Here is an 18,435-nt window from a genome sequence, read left to right on the forward strand (position 1 = left end):
GCAGGGAGAGCCCAGGGGTGCCGTGAAACATCCTACGATGCACCGGGCACCCCACAACGGGGAACCGTCGAGTCCGAAAGGTGAACAGTGCCAAAGGTGAGGCGCTCCCTTCAGGAATCCTCGGCTGGCACCTGACCTCTCAGAGGAAGAGCGATGCTGAGAAGGAGCGGCGGCGGACCATGTGCCAGCTAGGTTTTTTGCCAACACGGGACATCGGCGACGTGGCTGGTGCAGCCGATGAAAGGGACGAATGGAGACGAAAGAATGAAATCGACCGAGCGCAGCACGTGAGCAGAGCAGACGAGGACGGGCGGGAGCTCCTGGCCACACGAGGAGGAACTCGGAAGTCAGGGTGTGCAGGCCCAGGTAGCTGAGTCACAGGAAGTAACGTGGCCCAGCGCCCGACCTGCCTCCCGGGGCGGCTGGCGCGGAAGCTGAGAACTCGGGGAATGCGGGGTCACGCCGGCGGCGGCCCGGGCGCTCAGGGCGGGTCTCCCAGCACACTCCAAGTCCACAGCCCATTCCCCGCCCTGCCACCGACACCGCGAGCAGAAGCTGGCCACGCGCCTACAAACGGATCTCAGAGAAAACACCAAATCCCCGACCGACAAAGGTAAAGAGAGGGAGGGAGGGAGGGTCCCAGAAAGCCAAGTTCAGATACAATCCTGAAAACCAACAACCGGCACCCGCCAGCCCACTCCGAGGACAGTCTCGCCTGAGCCCAGCGGTCACTAACTGGGTGGGGAGGAGTGACAACTGGGGGAGCAGGGGTCCCTGGTCCGGCCAGGCCTCCACCTCCTAGGCCCGAATGCGGATCTTCCTAGAAGCCCTTCCAACAGGAAACGAGGAGGAACGGGGGTGGGGTTGTTCACTTCCGCCTTTAAAGACCTGTAGGTTCACTCTCTGTCCTCGTTGTAAAAATAAACCACAAGAACCCCAAAGCAACATAAGTTTGCACATTTACCATACTAACATAAAAAACTGAGAATAAAAAAATTTCAGTATTCCTCAATTGCACAGCACCACTGTTAACTTTTTGTTACCAAAGTGAGTATTTCCAGCTCATCTTTTTCCTGAGAGTAGGCTGAAAGAGAGAACGAAGACAGTGAACTGAGTTCTGAATCTGCTCTATGGGGCGGGGCGGGGCGGGGCGGGGGCAACATTATGAAAAGGGAAAAAGGAAAGAAAACCAAAAAATATAATATGGCGATGTTGAAATTCCTACATAATCGGAGACCAAAGCTTCAGGAATCTAACACAGACTGATCCAATCTTATTCCCCAGCCCAAAGCAAGGACGACAGGTCTACCCAGGCAAACCCAAGCCAAGAAAAATACACGTCGCCACCACACCGATTAAGTCACGTGGGCATTTACAGAGCTAAATGCGGAGAGACCCTCCAGCTATCCGGAGGCAGCTCTGCCCGACAATTCTCATCTTAGAGGATTCACGTGCGTTAAAGATTTCAAAAAGGAAAGTTGCTTCTAACTCAGGTAAGAAATACGAAAGTCTACACAGCGTGAAATATCTCCGAGACCTGTGTAGTGGCATTAACTGGTGGTTTAATAGGGGGTAAAGGCTGATATACAAGAGTGCCCCAATTTCTTCAGAGAAATTAACATTTCAATCCTGTTTTTATCTAGAAGTCATTAAACTGTGCAACATGAATTATTGGAACTGTAGGAGCGAATTAACTCTATTCATCAACTAAGTCCAAACACTTCAGAGTGGGTCTGTAATGAAAAAACAGCTCTACGTTCCTCTCTCTTCTCATTAAAGGAATCCGGTTTTCCCTCTCAGTATATAAAACTGTCCTCTCTTCATATAATTTATATCACCATAAGCCAGCTCACATTCTAAACTATTACACGCCTCCAATTAATTTTTGCCGTTTTGCCTGAAAATTTAATGACGGTAGTGTACGAACCTGCTGACTCTGGACTACGTGTGTGCTCCCGATAGTAACGCTGGCTCGTAAAGTAATCGGATCCACACTCGGTGAGAGCACGTGGCCCAGGTAATGTGTAAACCAGGGCCACTCACGTCCCTCTTTTAAATCCAATTATAAAATTTAGTGGTCTGAGATTAAACTGCCCTCAACCCATCAACCCGGGTAAGAAGGAGGCAGCGCAGTCTAATTACCCACCAACTCCATTTCAATAAACATTTCCGCCACCAGGTAAGCCGGATCACTGTCCAAGACCTCGGTTCTCTGCCCTGGAAGCCGAGAGGGAGGCTGCGGGTAGATGAGGACGGGGCTCCAAGAAATCCCCCGCCCAGGGGCACACACGCCACAAGCGGGGTCCAGATGCCACGTGTGTGAGCGTGTGCGCGCGGGCATGCATGTACGCACGAGCGTGCGTGTGTGTGCATCCAAGTGTGCCTGAGCAAGCAAGTTCTTCCGCTGAGAAGAATAGGTCGGGGGTGCTGGGCGCTCGACGACATGCCCTGTGGGGTGACGCTCTTCGCCAAAGTGTCCAGGTGCAGAAAAAAGGGGAAGAGGCCTCGATGCCGACAACGGCGGCCACGGTCAATAACCACATTCACACGCCAGGCGCTTGAGCCACCTGAGACCGTCTCCGCCCTCAGCCACCGAACGGGCTTCCCGTGAAGCGGACGTGCTCCGTCCGGGGAACAGGTTACTCCCGGACTCGGAGCCCACTCCTCACCCGTGCGGGTAATTCTGACGCCCACACACACCATCACTGGTGGCTGAGAGACTAGTGGTAACAGAGCATGCGGCACTGAGCAGAGGTGTGGGGCATGCCTGGCCCGCGACACATCACTTAGCTGGAGCCACTGTTTTCAATGGGCTGTGGAAGGCCAGACCCTAGGGGGTAAGTGGGCCAGGCTTCCAGAAAGGGGGGCTGGGAGCCCCTCCCATTCACTCCCGCCCTGACTGGGCCCGCACGGAGCCACACCCTCACAGGGACAGTGAGCCAGCAGCGGGCAGCTTCTGCTGAACAGAGACACAGGCACACAGACACTCGGGTGTGAGCGGTGCTGGTCCAGCCTGGCGGCCACCCCCCCAGCCAGGCTGGGTCTGTGGGGAATGGAGCCTGGTCCAAGCCCCACACATGAAACTCAAACGCTCACCTACCTGTAAGCTCCCACCACGTCAGGAAGCCCCAGCTGAGAGGACGCTTGTTTGCAAACGAACTTGAGGGTCTACAGTGAGGGACTACAGGACATCCATCAAGTCCCCAGCTGACCAGGTACATTCAGTATCAAACCTTTCGACATGCAACATCTGAGGTGTTTGGGGAAACATGCCAGGTATGCGTCAAACCCAGGTCCAGGTTCAAATCCCGCCTCCGCTCCTGCCCGGTGCCAGGAGACGTCAGTTAACCCCCATTACCCATTAAAACAATGTAAGTAAGGACACCCACCCCTAACCTTGCGGGACCACGTCACGTATAGGGGACAGATGGGGCTGTGTGCCTAAGAGCGACCAGCATGCTCAGAACACTCGGCTCATGGGGCTTCCTGCTCAGGGCAAGCGCTGGACCAGGCTGGGCTTTCAAATCAAAGCCGCCTTCCACGTTGCCTCCCACGGCCAGGGGAAGCCAGCCGGCGACACACGCCCCAAAGCCCCGACACGCAGGCTTACTGAGGGGCCCCCCCTTTCCCGACTCAGCCTGAAGCCTCTCACCAGCTGCCAGAGGAACGCTCCTCCTCCACCAGGCAGCATGTAGAGGGTGCAGGGCCTCCTGCTCAATAGCAGAAGACAGTTATTTCCCGGCCGCACGAACTACCAACAGGTTTGCATGACAAATAAACTCTAGAGTTGCCAAAACCGCTACCTAAGAGACAGCACAAAGGTGCCCGGCTGCCAGGAAATGCAGCATCGACAAGAAGGGCAGAGGGTTCTGGGGACGGCTCAGGCCCCAGATCTGGCTTGCTGGGACCCCATCACTCCAGCCAGGCTGGTCGTAGGCTGGGGGTGGGGTAGGGGCGAGGGGGGTCGGGCGCCATAAGGGCCTCCGAGAACCAGCACGGTCCCAGCACACTGGCCAGAGGCGACCTCGCAGTATCTGCACGGCTCAGGCCCAGTCCCTCCATGCCAGAAAAGGCCTCCAAATTCCACACTGCCGAGCCCTGGGGAGGACACGGGATGTCTCGGCAAGGTCACATACAGACCGTGAAAACCTTCTCATCTGTTGAAGAGCGGGAGCCATTAGCTGTGTTACTGGCAAGCACAGATGTTGTCTATATCTAAAAATTCCCAAATAGATCAATTAGCATATTATAAAGAATTTACTTCCCTTTTCCCCTGACAGATCATAAAAACCAAAACACAATGCTCAGTTGGAAACTGACAAGTGCATATAGCAGGAGATGCTCTATTAAATGGAGACAAGAGCAGAAGAAAATGGTATTTATAATGATTAGCCACCTAATTAATTCTAAGAGCAGAATGTCAAAAGCTATAAATCCATTTCTTTGGTAACCGAAGCTCGACATCAAACAAGCCCCTTCTGCACCGAGAAGGGCGGCCCTAACGTCTCCCTGACATCCGCGCCCAGCGACGCGGCTGCGCCCCTTGTTCTGCATGTGAGGTGCCTGGGATGCACGTGGAGAAGCCACGGAGGCCGGAACTCAGGGAGAACACGCCCCTCCCCACGCCCGCCCCAGACTGGCGGCCACAAACTCTCCCATTAAAACACCCGACTACCACCAGTGCGTGTAAATATTAACGGGGTTCCCCCCTCCTGCGGCAACCAACTCAGCGCAAGGAGAGAAACTCCCAACTTCCGCCTGGGCAGGAAGCGGGAGGCCTTTCTTTCGCGTTCCCCCAACTTGGCTCTTAGGGGGCAGGTATGTGGAGACAAAGGTTTCACAACAGTATTATCTTCGGAAAGTCTGTGCGCTTTCCTTACTCGTGCGTTTAGAAACTACCCTTTGGGGGAGGAAGCGACAGGCAGAATGAGAGCAAGGCTAAGCGAAAACCAAAAATTGATTTGATAGATGCAGAGTTGTCCTTCCCATACTTCCTGGATTCTCTTCTAAGATGGCAAATCAAAATCTGCATTTAAATAGAATATTTTTAATGCAGAAAAGAGGCAGCCCTGGGGTCCGGAGGTATTGCATTCACTATCTATGGGCACGGCGTTGCATTTTAAACGAGATGCGGCATTTTGAAATTTACAGAATATATTACATATTCCAGATTGCCTTGTTATTACTGCTATGTTTACTAAATCCTCCTCTCCTAATAGGTGTGTTTCTTTTATGGCCAGGACTGTTAACAAAGGTAATGTGATATTACATCATGCCATCAACTGAATCTTGAGAAAAGATTACACCGATCCAAGGATCTCATAAGCCCCAGGCTCTGATCGTCCCAGCCATTATTCAGTGCGAAATTCAAACAGTCTGAATTCATTAACATTGGTTGCTACAAATCTGCATTTTCAGACTTTGCCATGAAATACAGGAGTCCAAACCCAGTGACCTGGATCTAACAGCCTTTCATGTGAAGTGGCCGTGTCAACGGGCCTCTCCCAGTGCAGCTCAGGATAAAGCCCCATGTGCGAGGCCTCTCCACCGCTGACCCGGTCACCGCCGGGGAGGGACGGGGCTGCACTGGCCTCATTCCCGTGGTCACACCAACGTCTGGGCAAACCGCAGAGACCTTGAGCCGCTGGCAGGGGAGTGGGCTCCCAGAGGACGCACGTTATTACACAGGTGTCCAGGTAGCCGGTCACACCTGGGAGCAGTCCCCTGACTGCCAGCACCTGGACCAGCGCCCCTCACAAAAATGAGTGAAGAACGCAAACCTAATGTGTGGCCCATGGGCAAAGCTTTGGGGGAACCCCAAGCCCTTCGTCCCCTGATGGAGACTCATCATTACCAGGCTGATGGGAAAGGGGAATCCGTCCCATTTCCAAAGTCCCAGGAGAAAACCACAACAGGTCCGAACGTCATGAGCGAGGAGGTCTCGAGTCATCGCTGTCTTTCATCTAAATGCTCTTATGACCCCAGCTCCAGTTGACTCCTTAGGGGCCATGGTCTGTGCTCTGCACCCCTCCAGCCGCAGGCAGGTCCCGGGGGCCTCCCCCAAAGCGCGGCTTACGGCCACCTCACTTCCTGCGCTGCTAGCGATGACGAAGCTGATGACAGCATCATTCTTCAGTAAGCCCTCCCGAGAGACCAGGCTCTGGCTAAGCCCTGCCACGACTGCTTCGCCGACCCCACACAGCTGAGGCCAGGCACCACGGCTCACGCCCGCCTGACAGAGGGAGCCTGAGGGACACCAAGTGCAGCGGGGTTTGGTCTGCTCCAGGTCGAAGCCATCGGAGGTGGCCAAGGTCACACGCTGCAAGCATTTCTGGCTCTGCCATCAGGACCCTTCCCCCACCCCCACCCCCAAGGCCGCGGCCGAGTCTTTACCGTGCTCTCTGGGGTCCTTACCCTCCCCCCCCACGTCTCTCCCCACCCCCCACCCCAAACGCGAGGAGAATGTGCTGTAGCCACACGACTGCTGCGGCAGCCACCGTCGGTATGACGCGGTTCCCGACGAGAGCGCCGGGCCGCCTCCGGCCAAGTCCGACGCCGTGTCGGTCCGCTGTTTAAACACGCCAGCGGAAGGCTTTCCGGCTTTAAACAGGCCTCCGCGGTGCTGCCGTTCGAGCCTGTGGGAGATCGCGGTACGGATCAGTGTGAATCCTCCTTCCGAGAGGAAGCTGCAGCCTCGTGTCGGTTTAGAGGTCATCTTTCGCTGTAATTAGGAAGTGGCAGTGAGTTTCAATCGAGAAAGGCCTGGAGCACTGTACTCTCGCAGTTAAGGTTTTTAACGAACGTGGGACTGAGGCCGTCAGTTACCCGCGCGGGAAGCGCCAGCTTCCAAATCTCCAAGGGCAGGCAAGGAGGTGGCCACCACGCTGGGCCCATGAAGGAATTAGATATGCAAGCCGTCTATCTGTCCTCTAGTCCCGGGGGAGCCCGGGTCACGAGACTCTGGGAGCCAGTTGGGTCTCCTTGCTGTCCTCGTAATCCCAGCTCAGATGCAACTGAGGCGGCTGACCGCAGCACCCCTGACCCACGAGGCGGCCACGAGCGCGGCACCCTCCGATGGCAGAGAAGTACAGCTGGGTGTCCACGCCACAAAGCGTTCAAACTCCCCTCGCAGGCAGCAGGCAGGGGAGATGCTCACACCTTCGCTTCCGTGCCTTGGAAGGTTCGGGCACGTGCTTTATTATTTCAGGACACGTACGCCTCCCCCCCGCCCCCGACAGGTAATGAATGTGAAAGCACCCCCAGCTCACGCGGAATCAGCCCTGCCTCCCAGATAGGTGCTGGGGAGGACCCTACAACCCCACACCACCCCGGTCCCGCTGCAGCTGAGGATGCCTTCGCTCAAGAACAGTCCCATGGCTTCTATGACGTGCAGACCGCAAACAGAAAATCAAAGCGAGGAGGGCAGCGGACAGGGCCTCTGCCTCAGGGAGCCTGCAGAAATCACTCTAGAATATTGGACGTTAACAAAGCACACTCCTCCTCAATCCAAGTCTGCTCCCAACACCTTTGGCTAGTTTCATGCGATAGAGCCAGAAGGCTCAGTGTCATCCTGGGCTTCTGGGCTCCTAATGACCAAGGGCTCAGGGCAGCCACTGGCCACCCCATTTTACTTGGAGAACACACGGAGGATTGAACATGTGAGAGCTGCCGGGCACCCAGCCAGGCTCATCCCAGGTGACCACCCAGGTTCGGGGATGCAGATGAGGCCGAGGGCAGCTCGAGTCTAGACCTCCTGGGACGCAGAACTCTCCCTTCCTCCGTGCTCCCCTCGTAACGCTAGGTCCCCCGAGTTCCCAGCTGTAGAAGCAGGCATCCATCTTCAGTCTGCAGAAGGGGCGGGACGAAGGTTGCCAGACCAGCGGAACGGAGGGCCATTCCGAAACACCTGCATGGCCCGGTCCGGAGTCCCAAGCTCCCCCGGGAAGAGGCACAGCCTGTTCTGAGGCTCTGCGTCAGGAACAGAAGTGCCGCCCAGCTGACAGCCTCCCCTGCACCCCAGGAAACCGATCGCCCTGCACGGCTTCAGCTGAATTTTTCAGGGAGTTGCAGGTTACACCCTGCCAGGCCAACAAAGGGTTCCTTTGAGTCAAACAATGTATAGCTGAACGGGCAGAGAGGCCCCAGCCACAGAAAGGGTGTCGAGTTACAGGGCGCAGGAGCCAGATACCTTCACCGCGTTTTCTGCAAATCTCCTTCGTTAAACAGCAGCGCAACACTGTCCGGTAAATCAAGGCCCACTCCGAGCGGATCTGACGGACGGAAGCCACGGGGACACCTGATCCCGCCTGCCTGGAAGGTGGAACGGGGGTTCTTCATGGGAGTCATCGTCGTTAGTCATATACGTTTAGGGAGAAGTGGAAATCCAACCCTGTAATCAGATGCTCGGAACTGCTGTTCATCCCTGGTTTGGTTTTTTTTTTTGTCTTTGTACATTAACATTTTTTCCCCCTAATGTTCTATCTTTTTGCCGTATATAATTAATTTTAACAGTTTCTGCAACCCACCCCACAAGTTGTTGTTATTTCTTTTAAATGGTATACTGCTGAGAAATTGATTTGTTTGCTCTCTGGGCCTAAAGAAACCGCATTATGAAATATGTATAAATGTCACTGCTCGAGCTGCCTCACAGGATAGGTACAGAAAAAGTCCCGTGTCACCCGCTTGCATCGGGGTCCACCCATGGCAGACCGTCTCATGTTTTACCCGTGTGCCCACACACACAAAACTGATGAATTATGTGTTTTCTTTTAAAACCTATTTATCCTTAACTGGTACAAGTCTAGGGGAATTATCTTAATTGCTATGTGGAAAGAACGAATTGCTAATGCATTCAGTTAACCAAGAAGACTTTTATTTTTAACAGAGTGGAGCCAGGTGGGAGTTGCCAAGTGTGCCAAGAATGAGTGAGTCAATCAATAAATAAAGCAACCGCGTTTGGTGGGTGTTAGCGGCAACGGGCCCGTGGACTCGCTTCCCCTGGGGACGGCCGACTCCCAGCCGCTCCCAAAGCCTGGCTTTAGAAAATGCGTTAAGTCAGGATCCGGAAGTCAGAGATGAAAAACTAAGCACCCAGGTTCCTCGGGAATCGCACGGGCTGCTTCTCGAGCTGCGAAGTGTTTCTTTAGCGTCCGTGGCCGAGGAAGCTGCTGCTCGATTGAAAATAATGCCGGGTGACGCCTGACCCCGGGAGGTGGTGAGTGAGCATCCTTCCACAGGCACCTAGTCGGCAGGACAACTGAAAGTGCCCAAACTAAGACGATGGGAAAAAAAATGCTGCTGGTCTAGGAGTAGTTAATAACAGCGGTGCTGGTAATACACAAATACCAAACGAAAATACTTACGCAAAGAAAGAGCCTTTTTCTCTCATTAATCACATCCAGAACCTAACATTTTTATAAGAGAAAGCGCATCTCCCCCACCCGCTCACACGTCCACGCGTCCACTCTCAATCCGAAACTTACAGTCAGCATAAAACAGCACTTCCTTCAACAAGTGGGGCCTTGGCCCTGTCCCCCGCCCCTCGGCAGGCCGGCGTCACCTCCATCCGCTCTGCCCCATTCTCTCTCTGCATCCATGAGTCCTGCACACAAGCCGCACGCTCGGGTCAAGCAACCCACGGTCAGGCTCCACTTCACATGGACCAAGCGCTTGAGGGAGGGGCTGACTCATCACACGCGTGAGAACACGAGCTTCTCAGAGAGTCCTGGAGCCATCGCCGACGACACAGGGACCCTGCAACACCGGCGAAGCAAGTCACGCCACTGCAGGGTTTCGGCAGGGGACGAGGGGGAGCCTGGGTCCGGGCTCAGGCCGCTGGCGTCTGAGCCCCAGGTCTACAAGCAGGCCCCCGGTGCCGGCAAAGGGACCTGAGCATCCTGCTCTCACCAGTGGGGATCTCAACCAAGGTCATAAGAAGAGAGGTGACTCGCACCTGCTTCCCAGCATCACACCTCGGTGGGTGCTCAGCGATGACGCACCTCCCACCCAGCGGGGGAGAGAGGGCCCACCGTCCCTCCCAAGCAGGGACCTCCAGCACAGCACAGCTCGGCAGGGACCCGGCCCGGCCAGGGTCCACAGGGCATCCAGGCGCGCTCACTGACTCCCAGACACACGGGTGACGGCCTGAAAAGTAAGATCCTCCGTTGCGCTCTGCGCCTCCCTGGCTGGGCAAGTGACGCTGATTGGAACCAGCAGTCGTGAGGGGCGGGAGGCCGGGCGCCCGACCGACCGCGTGTGACCAGGACGGACGCTCTGTGCCGGGACTGCGAGCTGCTCGACAAGGAAGGTCAGGGGCTGAAGCGACACTTCCCAGAAGCCGAGTCCCACGTGCGCCTGGATCCGTGGCTCAGGAGTCCGATCCGAACCAGAACCCAGAACGCCGGGCTGCCCTGCCCCGCCTCACAGGAAGCCGCTGCAGCGGCCCCAGCGCCTGGCCGGCCTCGGCCTCCTGGCTGCTTCCCGTCCGCAGGCTCCCTGGAGGTGAAGGCCCGGCGTCTGCCTCGGGTCTGTGGTTTCTGACACTGGTGATCGTGCCTCCGGCCTGAGGACCGATCACAGGTCCCCGGTGCGGGCTGGGGGGATGCACTGGAAGGCGGATGCCCAGTGCAGGATACCTCCCCCGCACTCCAACACTCAGAGCCACCAAGGTGCGGGTGTTTGCGTCTAAAGTAAGGCAATACTCTCCCTTCCGTTTTTCAGGAAGGAAATCTGTCTTGGCGTCAATGGGGCAGAGGCCCTGAGGACCAGGGGGCAGACCGGGACGAACCCCACCGACCCGCCAAAGCCATGCTTCCGAGGGCCACGGCCTGGCCCCCAGGGCAGACCACGGCAAGGCCCTGTCTCCACCGAGCGCCACACCAGTGCGCGGAGACTCAGATCGCCCTGCCGGGGGCCTCGCGCGGGGGGTGGGGGGGGTCACACTTCTGCATCATCACTGGGATCCATCCAAACGACACGGTGCACGGGCCCCTCTGGGGGCAGGCGGCTGGCGGGTGACACGGCCGTGCCTCGGCCAAGCCAAGGCCACCGCTCCCCGCCACCATCTCACAGAGGAAAAGCCAAGCACTTTGATTTCCCCTTCCACTGCTTTGCAGGCATCTAACAAAAAGGATTTATTTTTCCGACACTTGCGTTACATTACAAGGTAACTAACTGGGTGCCTTACGACTGTCAACGCCGAATGACAAAGAGGTGGGAGACCAGGGTCCAGCTGAACCTGGGGAGAAGCGACTGGTTTCAGAAGTCGGCGAACCAGAGCGCCCACCGGAGTTTCGTTTTTGGGATAAGTAACAACGTACAGAATGGATGGCACAAGCAGAACAAAGTGCAGCAGGTCTCGGTGTGCCACACCATTAACTCACCAGTAAGGACGAGGCGAGCCTCTTCGCGGGGACGAAGACGAAATGCTTGAACTTGTTAAGGAAAAAAAAAAAAAGCGACACTCCAAAATGCCAAGTCTAGAACAGCAGGCACGTGACGCTAGTGAGGGCTCACGCGCACCCCCAGGAGGACAAGGGTGCAGCACACAGGGCTGTGGCCTCCCGGGTCTGCCATGCCACGGCTGCGACTTTTCAGGAGCGTTGCGTCTTTCAGCTGCTTACCTCTCCTCCGCCCACCTTAAAAAAAAGGCCCGCCCAGACTAGAGACCTTGGCAGGTGAGGTGCGCCGGGCTGCAGCCAAGCTGCGGGTCTCCCTTGGGCTGCACGCAGTCTGAGACGTCCCTATGTACTGACTGGGGACGGTGCTGAGTGGGCGGCCACCCAAAAAGCGGGGTACAACTTGCTGGCAAGTGACGAATCACAGAGGTCCAAGATTTAACACATGCTTTCTGGGGACATGCGAGAACTCCACCCTGGGAGTATGTACACGTGTGTTCAGGGATGAAGGTTAACCCACTGGCAGGGTGCCCAGAGCTGGGGGACAGCCAGGTCCACGGGGCCACAGAAACGTGTGTACGGCTGTAGACACCAGAGGCACCCGCCCGGCAGCGGTCACGCTCCAATCCCGGCCACCTCCAAGGTCGTACTGACCCTCGAAAGCCCTCCCCAAAACCACCACTGCAAATTACGCCAAAAACACAGCAGTGCTGGGAACCACCATACAAGGCCAAATCAGCAATTGTGTGGCAACTTCTCTCTGACCCCGGATCCACGTGGGCAATGCTAGCCTGAGGTCCAGACCACTGTTACCCAGGACCCCACAGTGGTTCAAGTATCAGGGTGAGTCAAATTAAATGCTGTTGCTCAACAACCGTTAATATTTAAAAAGTCCCTTTCGTCCTTATACTGTGAATGTTGACTTTCTTATCTTGAGGAAATGGTTTTCCAACCCAGGGAGTTTCTAGAATGTACTGAGTGTCACTCAAGTTCTAGCTATGCAGACGAGATGCCCCCACTGGCAAGGGAGCCTCAGGCATCTTCCTGTGGAGACCCGGTGCTCCGGGCAGGGCTCTGATGCAGACTGGACATTCGTGGGCACGTGGGGGTCCCGTGGCTTTCCATCGCCACCTGACACATCTTCAGCCCCAGCACCCAAACTGGGACTAACTAACCTCCACCAGCCTCAAACACACAGACTACAACAGTCTCTGCCCGGGGATCCTGGGCCGGTTCCGGCACACGGGGGCCAGAAACAGGAGAATGGGCGAGAGCCAGAAAACAGGAAACTGTTGGCCTTGAAAGGCAAAGCTGCATGCGTATGGGTGAGGCCCGTGGTGACTTAACTTCCCCCAGGGGAGGCTCGGTGGCCTTTGCAGGCTCGCGTGTGCCCCAGTGCTCGGATTCTGAGAACTGTCCAAAGGTTACAGTCTCCACTGACAGGTAACCCTCACGAAATATCACGCTCTGCTGTGGTCCTTGGCAGGGCGAGCCTTCACGGGTCACTCCTAGGAAAGCTTTCTGAGCCTCTATATCAAATCTGAGCTTTTTAAAAGGCAGGGGGTTCTGAGACCATCCCAGTCCAACTACTCAATTCATAAGTGAGGGCTCCCAATGCCTGGAAGAGGTGGCTGCTAGTGACCAGGCAGCGACATTGGTGTGGACTGCTCCACGGGGAAGAGGTGGGAGGCACACAGTGAGATACTTTCGAGGGGCCACAGCCACTCTGCTGGTTGGGTTCAGCCTGGGGTTCGGCTCGGCCCCCCACTGGAGCTCACAGTGCCGACGCACGCCGGGCTGAGGCCACAGTGGCGGACCCGACCTTTCCTCAAACCAGAGGCTCTTTCCTATTCGACACTTCGTAGGGGGAGTTTAACAGAAAAGACACTGAGAAAATGTGCTCGTGCGCGCTTTTTTCTTGCTCTGAAATGATGCCGGTAGCTCAAGGAGAAAACATTCTTTTTTAAGCAGAACAAAAATCGATCACTTCTGAAAAGTCGCCACTTGGAAACTTTGAGGAAGATCAAGTCTTGCGAAAAATGGCTAAAGGAATGCTGAAAATAAACTCGGGACCGCCCCGAGCCCGGCTCCAGTGGCGCGCGGGACTACACCGATCGGTATTCCTCCACCTCACTCCACACGAGCACGGACGGACCCCAAGGCGTGCCCACACTCTCCATCGGGTCCACAGAAAGACATCGGGATGTGCTCGCGACGTCCTGGAGGCCGGCGGCCCCAGACACCCACGCTCGCTACGGATGCGCCGACGTCGGCGAGCGGCTCTCCTTCCGCAGACGTCCGCCCCCCGCTCCGCTCGAGCGACTTGGGGGCGACGCGAGACTACCTCCCTAACTCATTTTTATTCTTTGTAATTAACACGCCGAGAAGCCCTAAGACGGCTTCCATTCCGACGTGCGTGACTTATCTTTATGGAAGCGGCAGCGGCAGCAGCAGCAGCCACTTCACACTGAACTGTATTGCTTCAGAGTTAATTACATGTATTTTGCTTTTGATAAATGAAAATACCAGATGCAATTAATTGAAAGACGATCAATATGATCCTGCTATTAGACATTCCAACGAAACATCCAGAGGCTGCCAGCAATCCATCGCCATCGACTAATTGAAAACACATTCCGAAGGGGATTTTAGAAAATCTGAACTTTTACCTGGAGGTATTTCACGATAACTCACCGATATAGATCTGTCCGCAAACTCTACAGTTCACACGACGCGCTGTCCGTCTGTCTTTTTAAGGGAATCCAGCTTCACTGGCTCAAAACCATTTAAGGCGATGAAACCCTGAAAGTAAAATGAATTGGGTCAGTGAAGTGACTGCAGCGATTTGTTGTTGTTGTTGTTTACACCCAGCCATCCTTTAATTGCATTTTTCCAATGCCTTCGACTCTACGCTACCAGAGGTTATTAAATGGTTTCATTAAAAATACTATTTGTCTTGCTTTAGTCACACACCAGATCGAATTAAACAGTAGAGCACCGGAACGAACGAACGCTTTCCATCCATTCTGACACGAAGCCGAGTGTGCGAAACCAGACGGGGACACCGTGTCGTCGCCGTGGAAATGTCATGCAGCTTTCTTCTGGTCTCCAAGTAGCCGGCAAGGGCTCCAAACAATCAATACCCCCCCCCCCCCCAAGCAAAAAGTTATCACCAACTGTTTGAGAAACATGGAACTGTGACATGCAGCTCCTACGCGCGCGGTGGGTAAGTGCTATTAGCACGGACGCAGACAACTGTTAATCCACCGTGACTCTGATTAACGGTCGCAGTTGTCCATTAACGGAAGGCATTTTAACTTACTGCTGAAATTGATTACTCAGTTAAGAATTCAATCCTAATGTTCGATAAAACTGCACTTTCTCGGCGAATGCGACGGGGAAAGAGGCAATGCGTTAAGCGGCGTGCGCGTTTATTTGCCGACCCCCGGAACGCCCAGCAAACACAGGGCACCTGCCGTTCGCGCCAGCGGAACCACTTCCCGCGCGGCAGGGGACGGGCGGGGCAGCGACTCCCGTGGCTGACGGAAAAGGCGCACACCTGGGCAGCGGGCACGAGCAGGTGTCTTTTCTGTGGCTTTCCCGTAAGAACAGATGGAATTTCAACAGATGGAGTGTCCAGGTTGAGAGGTAACCTTCCTCCGGCCCGTGAGAAAGGAGAGGTATGGCTCACGGCAATGAACGGACGGCCATTCCCGGCCCGTCTTGCGACCAGTCAGGGTTCAGGTGGCTGATTAATAGTTGTCAGATGTATGAAATGACTAACCAGAGCTTCTCGACTGTACTCTACTTTTCAAACCGTTCAAATCTTAGGAAGCTGGAGTTTCTTAATACAGTTTCTCCTTTTTTAATCCACTTCCCGTTTGGAAAAAAAAAAAAAAAGTACAGTTCACTGCCAGTGTTAATTTTACATAAACATGCTCTTTGAGGCCGAAGCGAATCTGACTGGTTTTCAGTGGGGAAATAAAATATAAAAACTGTTCTCAGGGTTATTTCTAAACAGAACTTGTCTTTTCTCCTAATGTAACAGAAATGCATACATAAACCGGATTCATCAAATGAATCTTTGGCTGACTGTTCGAGAAAAATGTTAACGTCACGGGTAGGAAAGCTAGGTTTTCTAAGATGTGACGCTTTCAGCAATTGAGAATTACTGTATTTTGTAAATGGAAATACCACTACTAAAACCAGAACGCTATAAATAGGATGTCATTTGTTTCTAAAGACTATCGATATACTAGAGCGATGTCAAAAATAATTAAAAGCAAGGTGCCTGTGGCCAACTGTGGGGGTCAGGTCAGGGCTGCGATCGCGAGTTATCGGGGTGACTGCTACGGCCACAAACGCTGCTGGCGAGTGTTCGTGGGGCAAACAGGAAACGGGTGAGAACAACGTAACCTCTCGGGGTCCATCCCGGTGACGTATCCTGCCGATTACGTGGCCAGTCGGAGGGGCACCCCCTGACACTTTTCGGGTCCTCTCTACACAACGTCACGAAACAGAGCGTCCGCGTGCTCTGACACCAAACAACCTCTGCGTCTGCACTAGAGCCGGGGCCAGGCATGGTTTGAAGACCTGCTCGCGAGGGTGGCCTCTAGAGTCAGTTACCGTTTACCCAAGGCCAAGAAGTAACTGGCTCCCAACTGCGCCCGCGGACCACCGTTTACACCCCCGATTTTCCAATTCGAGGGAGAGGGGCGGCAGAGACAGTCCAGCCTCCTGATCACACTTTATTCATCTCCGGATGGCTCCACATCTGGAACGAGGTAGGAAACCAAATATTTAACTAATCGAATAATGGAATTTACATCTCTGACTAAGATGGCTTGTCCTAGCATGCCTTGGGCTTCCTTTCCCCTTCTATTTCTAATGCTTTGCAAACATTTATGGACACACATATATGTAAACAACGAACTTCCAACTATACAAGGAAATTTTACATATACTTTAGATATTTGGAATGTTGGTAACATTAGTTATCATTTTAAACAAAGGTCTGAAGACAAAACGTAACATTGCAAAACCCTCCTCATCTTATCGGTGGGTACAGACTCTTACTTTGAGATGTTTCCTAATAAAATTAATTAAATAGGAAACAGACAACTCTGCTTGACTAGAAGGCTTCACAGAGGAGGTGCCATTTTGTGGATTTTCAAGACAGAAATTCGAGACAGACTGCGCAGGTGAACACCGACAGCTTGTTTACTGAATCGAGAACACGGAAAGGCCTGGAAGCCTGCCGGGGTCATTGCAACGAGCGCCCGCGGCTACCGGAGGGCCCAGAGTCGTTCTTAAGGACCAGAGGTACAGAACAGCCACGGGAGGGCTCTCGGTGTGGAGCCACGTCCTGCAGATTCGCGAGGGGACACTCTCTGGGCGGGATTTCTCTGAGGACGTCCAGGAGGATACAGCAAGACAGAGAAAGGACTCTGCTGATTCAAGTCACCACTGCTCCTCCGCCAGCGAGCACAGGAGCCCGAGCGGGCTGCTCCCCTGAGCCGGCGGCCGCAGCGGGCAGACCAGTCCGCGCCACGCTCGCCTGGCCGTTTCCGCCCGGGGAGAAGGGCTATTTCGGGACTGTCCCATCGACCTGGGTGAATCTAGCAAACATTACTCGGCAACGGTGTTCCATCCACAGGTGATGACAATGAAGGGTACGCAACCCCACCCCCCACCCCCCGCCACCACACGCACGCACAGGAGGGGCGCGAGCAGCCCCCAGAGCCTGAGGGAGCCCGAGCCAGGCTGTGGTTCCGGGGCTCCGACACAGAAGAAACAAACAATTCGGGGCACACTGCCTGGCAGGGCACCCTCCGCCTGGATTTCCACTTTCTTCTTATACGAAGTCGGCGGGTGCACTCCCGGAGGACCAGCCCTGCCCGCGCCCGAGCTCCGTCTGTCTCCCGAAACTGCGCCCATGCCCTGCGCGCCGCTGAAGGCCCCCAACCCCCCCAACCGCCAAGCGAGGGGAGGGCAGAGGCGGCCAGCCGGGGCTGCCCCGCTGCCCCAGCCCCCCGCGTCATTCGTGTGACACGGCGCCCACTCCCTCCCACTTCCTCCACATTGGGGTCATCGAGGCTTTAAAACGCCACATCCTGCCCTGCCGTGGGCAGTGGGGAACGCCGCCCCCACTGCTCCTGAGTGGAGCACCGCCCCCCACCTCCTCCGGGATGGCCTGGGTCTTCCTCAGGAGAAAGGGCCTCCAGTGGACGTGGGTGGAGGTGGCCCAGGCTGCTCGCGGCTTCCACGGGTCTTGCCTTCCTCACACCACGCTCTTCGGGGATCCAGGGGGCCCCGCTAACGTTTACTGTGCAAGCCCGAACGGGAACTGCACGAGCCCTCCGTTAGGCGACAGCCGGGGACAGGGAGCGAGCACGCAGCTGTGAGGAACCGCACGTCCTGGGACCCCGTCCGGTCTGCGATGGAGGAGTCGGCACCCACCGGACCCTTTGAAAAAGACGCGGAAGGGCGGCGGACGGCAGGCACCCGGGAAACGCCCGTCATCGGCAGACGCGACACTCGACTCCAGGACGAGGGTGTCCTCGTCAGCATCTTCTAAGAACGAAACCCATCCCTGCCCCAATCCTGAGACAGGCGGTGCGTACGCAGCACGAGGGCCCGATACCCCCGACGGGTCCCTGAGCAGAGGCCCGCGCTCCCCCCACCCCGCCCCGCCCCACCCGAAGGTCCTGGTCCCAGTGAAGAGGCCCTGCCAGGCGGTGCTCAGGAAAGAAACAAAGGCTCTGAACCAACCGGAATCAGCCTCTCCCCTGTTAAGTGTTCCCTTGGCACGGATGTCACCGGCTCGAGAGGTGCCTGTCCTCACCACATTCACAACAGAGCCATGCCAGCACGACATGCCGGCACGCCAGGAAGTGCCCACCCTTCCACAGCTGCGAGGGCCCCCCTCAGGGCACCCACTGCCCCCCCCCCCCCGCCTCCGGCCAGGGCGGCCCAGCCACACAGAGCTGAGCTCCGGTTAGCGGACCCCGCCTGGCAGAGGCCTCCAGGGAGCCTTGGC

The 18,435-nt window shown here is 55.6% G+C and overlaps 1 protein-coding gene across 3 annotated transcripts in view; it reads right to left on the reverse strand.

Annotated features, from left to right (window-relative positions):
* CTBP2 (C-terminal binding protein 2) overlaps positions 1-18,435 on the reverse strand; it is a 133,683-nt gene that overhangs the window by 76,055 nt on the left and 39,193 nt on the right. For all 3 annotated transcript variants that reach the window (XM_036222640.1, XM_036222641.1, XM_036222639.1), the window contains one exon: positions 14,091-14,198. The gene's annotated coding sequence lies outside the window, so the exon portion shown is untranslated. The remainder of the gene's footprint in view (positions 1-14,090; positions 14,199-18,435) is intronic.

Source organism: Rousettus aegyptiacus, unplaced genomic scaffold (assembly GCF_014176215.1).
Source record: "Rousettus aegyptiacus isolate mRouAeg1 unplaced genomic scaffold, mRouAeg1.p scaffold_m13_p_6, whole genome shotgun sequence".
NCBI lineage: Eukaryota > Metazoa > Chordata > Mammalia > Chiroptera > Pteropodidae > Rousettus > Rousettus aegyptiacus.